Below are 6,327 nucleotides of genomic sequence, written 5' to 3' on the forward strand. Positions count from 1 at the left end.
TGAAAAATAGGGTCCAATGATTCCATTGTATATCCCAAACCGTAACAGATGTTAGAAAACAGAGAGACCTTTTTTTACATGTGGATGTCAGAAACAAAAAGTACTTTCAGATTTCGAAAATTATTTTTCACATGCTCAAAACCTGCATTTCAAAGCATTGGCTAAAAACAGGAAAATTCAGGAAAATATGCCTCCAAAGCTTCAAACGAATCTCCTAAAATATAATTGTTGTTAGAAAAATGAGAGAGTTTTTGGTACATGAGGATGTTAGGAACAAAAATGTATTTCAGATTTTGAAAATTCATTTTCATTTGTTTGTAAACCATGTTTTAATTTACTATGTTGTATAAAAGACAAAACACAGTTTTAACTGATCATGAAACAAACATATGACATGGAGGTGGGAGATAATGTGGAAACACCTAGTTGGTGGAAAATGATGTGACCGAGGTTAAATAGATATTCATGGGAAGGAAATCATTAGGTAGTTTTCAGAGAGCGGGGAGGTGGTATATGGTTTCGAGCAGGGGGGTGAGAATTGATAAGTGGACGCCACATCGCATGGGGTCCATGAAAGGCGATACTGGTTTTTGGACCCCTCCCCCCGAGCCATTAACATGAAAAGGGATGAGGGGGTGCAAAATGTATTCCTCGTCGTTGATCTGGTGGGAAATATCTTAACTGTGCAAAAGCACTTGAACTTTTGTGAAAGTGACAAGATGTTTTGTCAATCCTTGATCATAGGTAAAAAAAAATGATTTAAACTTTATTACTTCATTTAATCATGCTTAAATGCATAATTAATTAAATCAACCTACTAATGAACCTTAAATTTACATTTTGGTGATGAATTTACTCTTGGAGACCCATTTATTATTTCTAAACTACTAAAACCTATTCTATCAGCTAATTTTGATGAAATTTGACTAATGATTTAATTTATTCTCTAATATAAATACATAAAATTTAAAATTGTTTGATCATGATTAAATTGTATGATACAAACAAAACTTATTTCTAGTGGCATTTTGGCTTGCTCACTGATACATTTTCTTTTCTTTTCATGGGGTTTATTTTCATCATTTTTTATTCTTTTGTTTTATTTATTTATTTTTTAATACCCTCTTTTATAAAAATAAAAATTATCAAAACTAATCATGTTACAACATAGGCTCCAATGGGGACTACTTCCCCCTATGGGATGCAGAGAACTAGTAGACCAGTTGTCTTTTTGTGTTGGGCATGCAGTCATACTGTAAACCTGTGACCTGAAGATACAATCTGAAAATGAAAACTCTTGGAGTGAAAAAATTGTCATTGCAAATGAAAATAAGAACAAAACTACCTAATTCATCGGGCTAAGGAGTCAATTAGTTAATCAACAATAATTTTACTCCTTTTAATCCCTTGGAAGTCATTGCACTCAACCAAACCAAACTTGATACTGCAAAGTAGTAGCTGAAAATCTAAAATATATGTACAATTTACACAACAAATCCCATCATAAACTTATACTCACAAGTGAACTGTAACAACTACATCCTCTGTGGACATCTTAGATTTCTAATCATGGCTGAGAGGAAAAGAGATATACTGTTAACTGCAACTATCAATGGACCTTGCATAGCAGTAAAGGAAACCAAAATATTGAAACGGTGTTGGCATTATGTTTCAAGTGTTGTCCTTGATGGCAACTCACTCAGAGGTTGGTACAGGTGCTCAGAGGATGGTACAGGTGATGGCAACTTAATCAGAGGACAGGTCTCAGTACAACAGGACAAGAAAGAGATATACGCAGGTTCAGCAAGGAGAATCAGCGTGTACACGCAGGTTGGCTTCAGTAAAAGCGCGTACATGTGAAAAGTACCTTTGGTCCGTGGCAGTTAGACCTTGGAACTTGTGCCTATGGTTTTGGACCATAATGTCTCGATGGACGTGTTGATCCCTAGTTTCGAGGTTGATGGTATTGTGTTTCTATGGTTTTGGCTCTTGGTATTGAACAAGGCCTAAGGCTATATAAGGAGAAGATCACTAGGCAAAGATATATGCATTGTGTGTCTGACGCAGTGAGAGGATCTGGTATTGCTGGTTATCTGTTCGGGACGCTTGGCAAGGGTCGGATCTGACAGCGAAGGCAAAAGTAATCATTTCTAGATCTGCACGCGGGTTGCCTTTGGAGAAAGCGCGTATACATGCGGTTTTGGTACAGTGAAGTAGCGTATGCATGATAAGGTTTGATATTTCAGGTTGCTGCTGATTCTGGTGGTTGTTGCAGAGTTCTGGACTCTGGTTTGGGTTCTGTGTTCTTGATGACAGGGTTTCAGTGATTCGGTATTGGGTTGTTTAATGAATTATGATGCAAGTATAAGTTGATGATTGTATTGTGGTAATGTTTGTTTTGTACTCTTGGATCCAGTCTGAAAATTGATGAAACGTGGTCCCTGAAGGTTGTAGGGTCAGCACCTACGTACTAGTAAATGGATCAGCTAGTACAAGAGCTGAGGGGGTTGTAGCTCCCTTCCAGAAGTAGTTGGAAAACGAGAGAGGGTTGTAGCCCTCTGCAGGTTGTAGCCTGTGTACTGGTAAAGGACTGCACCAGTACATTGTGAAAGAAGTTTCTCATTAAAGAAGAAAGAGACGAATTGCAGCAGGTGGTTTTCACCCACATTGGGTTTCCACCTTATATCATGGTGTTCATGTGTGTGGCTCTTGTGTGATGCTCTGTTCTATTATACTGCACCTGTTTACTGTTAAATTGCTTAATAATGTTCTGATGCATTTACTGAAGATTAAGCTAACTGAATTATAAGATCTCTGGGTATACGCTAGTTGCATTAGACACAGTCGCGTGTACACGCGGGTTCACTTAACGAAAGTAGCGTGTATGTTTCTGAGCATTGGAAAAGTTTTATAGTTCTGATAATACTGATTCACCCCCCCCCCCCCCCCCCTCTCAGTACTATTTCCAACAAACAGTGGGATCGGTAATTGAATGGAATTGCCATATGGCAAGGTGGAGTCACTAGGTGAAATAAATGCAACGAATAATAAATTCTTACTCCTTGTTCACCAGCAAGGAATATATCTATTCTTTATCATTCTCAGGAGAAAGATCCCTTCGTTTCTTTGCTCCCTCGCAACAATGCCAAATGTTGTATGTGTTTCCCATAAGCAGTTCTTGGCTGCAAAAACTATGCCAGGAAACTAACTCAACAATAGACTTTAGGCTCGATATGGCCCTTGAACTAGAGGGGGAACCCTCAGTTGTTACGAGGTTTTGTTTAACATTGTTCACCTATCACTGAAAAACTTTCTTTGAAGCGAAATGGCCAGATTTATGGTTTTAATTGGGGGTGTTTGGTGATCAATGACAATCCCTATTCATGATTAAAGGCCTATGTCACAAGGTATCTTCTCAATGTGTCAGCTTCTATCCTAACAGAATGACTCAACTTTTCAAGGATTATGATAGACGAATGTAAGGAGATTCCTAATAATTCAGTAATCATACTAACTACTTAACGACTAGGGAAAATTGAATGTGTTTAGAAGATTTCTAGAGCCCAATAAAACATATTCAGGAGAAGATAGAAAGACAAACAATAAAATTAGTTCAAAAGAGCTAACTCAGACAGATAGTCCAATATACTAATTTATTTAAACGATTATTAATTTGCAGGGGATTTCAGAGAGATTGAAACTCAATCTATTCTTACCTAGAACTCCTATAATACTTTGAACATGTGCAGAAAGAGAGTATGAAAATACTGGAAAAACATAGTAGAAACAAAATTTTTGTCATAAAATGGAGTCGTATGGCTTTCATTAGAAATCATATAATATAATCTATTATAAATTCAAGAGACTTGGCATCAAAAGGCAACCCATATCACCTCTATTGATGAAGTATTTATACAATTTCTTCACAAAATATCTTGATAGAAAATATCAAGGGCTATTACAAATAACTGAAAACGATATTACAAACATAGAATATAAATAATGACAAACAAAACTATTTTAAGAGTTTTGTCACTATTTCTATGCATTCTTGTGGTAAAGAAGAGAAATTCAAATTTGATTACAACTCTTATTTGATGAGGTGGCATCTAAGTCACTAACTGTCCATGGGCTTTTTCCTCCCGAAATTATGAAAACTAGGGTCCCATGATCCCTTTGTATATATGAAAACATAATAGATGTTACAAAATGGAGAGTGGAATTCTTACATGAGGATGTTAGAAACAAAAACCTCTTTTCAATTTTGAAAATTCATTTTCACGTGCTCATAAACCGCATTTGAAAATACTAACTAAAAACAAGAATATTTAGGAAAATATGCCTACAAAGCTTCATCCAAATCTCCTGAAATATAATAGATGTTAGAAAACAGAGAGATTTTTTGTACATGAGGATATTAGGAACAAAAAATTCTTTTAGATTTTAAAACTTCATTTTCATTTGTTTTTAAACCATGTTTTAATTTATTGTCTTGTATAAAAGACAAAACATAGTTTTAACTGATCATGAAACGAACATATGACATGGAGGCGGGAGGAGACATGGAGGTGGGAGATAATGTGGAAACACATGGTTGGTGGGAAATGATGTGACCAGGGATAAATAGATGTTGGTGGGAAGGAGAGAGTTAGGTAGTTTTCGGGGGGAGGCGGGTGGGACTGGGGGGGTGCCAGTTGATAAGAGGACATCACATCGCATGGAGCCCATGAAAATCAATATCGGTTTTCAAACCTATTATCACCTAGATTGAACCTCAAGCTGAAGGAAGGCAATGCTAGGGTAACCAGAAACCACACTTTGCCAAGTAGCTAGCCCTACTAGGCGAAGAGAGGTCTCTCTCCGTGAGGATCTCAGCCAAGATGACTAGATCAAGAAAATAACATTAGGCTAGGTATAGTAGCACAAGGTTTGATTTGATTTTGAAGGGTTTTGCTGGATCAGGAGGAGCCAAACAGTTAGTGCAAGGAAATTAGGTCAAAATTGCAGAGTATTTGATGGGGTAAGGTAGGCACAAGGCTCAACACTCTAGGGTTTGATGGGTGAGGTGATTCAAGATAGGTGAGCAGCTAGAAAGAGCATGTAAGAAAACATGAATTCTTCCTAAACTAAAGAAAACACAGACTATGAAATGTCTACCCAAAACAGAGAATAGAAGTTATGGATTCTGCCTTTCAGACTTGTATACATTCACATAAAGAGAATGAAATGATGAAATGGAATAAAAAATACATTTTAACACATGAAAACATAGGAAAAATGGAATTGAGCATCATAACACATGGATCCCAAAGAAATAGCTGCAAATTTTCATTAACCTCTTGCTAAAACTGATACAAAATGATGTTTACTCAAAGCATAAGCATCCAGTTGAGTCCAACCCTTTACAATGAGAGAGAAAAAGAGGATATATACCTCAATTCAAACTCCTCCCATCCTCAGGGATTGAATCCCTAGGATGAGGAACTAAACCATCAAAAACTAAACAAGAAACTCGAACCTAGGCAACCTAACAACTTGCCTCTAAAAGGGAGGAAACTGATTCATTTGTCCTCAAGATAGATTTTTCTATAATGAATCTACCTTCTAGTAACTATTATCCATCCTATTTACATGCCTAGTTACCATTTACATCAGTAAAAACATAATCCATGAGGTAAAACTCAAAATTATAGTCATGGCACAGTGAAGTGAATATTGAAGATAAAATTGCCCTATGCGTAGCACCCAAGCTCTATGCACAGTGCCTTTTGTAGGACCATTGTGGAGGTATTCCCGGTGTCAAAATTGAGCTCTTGATAGCTCATTGGAAATCCTATCTTGTCTAATTTCTAAATCTGCCTTTCGATTCCCATTTGGCATTGATTTAACCCCTCAAAAACAGATTCTCCCAAGATTGCTTTTGTGGCTAAAAAAGAATGCAGAAAAGTCATTTTTTGAGTGTTTTTTGACCTTTTGGTTGACCAATTTTGCTCCAAAAGCTTAGCAAATGCACAGGGTGCATGTAATCATCATTTTGAATCTAAAAATGCTGATCATTTCCTCAGTCGATGCCCCTAGGAAAAGCACAGTGCTAGTGGCGCTACGCATAGAGCAAAAAATTCTGTGTCAAAAATTGCCAAATTCTTCAAAAGGAAAAAATTCTTCAAAACTTGCTCAAAATTTGTGGAAAACACCAACATTAAGTTCTTGGTTAGACAAGGAAGCTTTACCAAGCAACCTAAGCCTATAATCCTCCTTTTTTCCTTTGAGTGCTTCTTTTAGCCTTGTTTTCATTTGCTTGACCCTTATGTTGAAAATCATATTTTG

This window comes from Pinus tabuliformis, chromosome 2_2, assembly GCF_031772625.1.
Source record: "Pinus tabuliformis cultivar Carrire ecotype Pingquan chromosome 2_2, CPIR1, whole genome shotgun sequence".
Taxonomy (NCBI): domain Eukaryota; kingdom Viridiplantae; phylum Streptophyta; class Pinopsida; order Pinales; family Pinaceae; genus Pinus; species Pinus tabuliformis.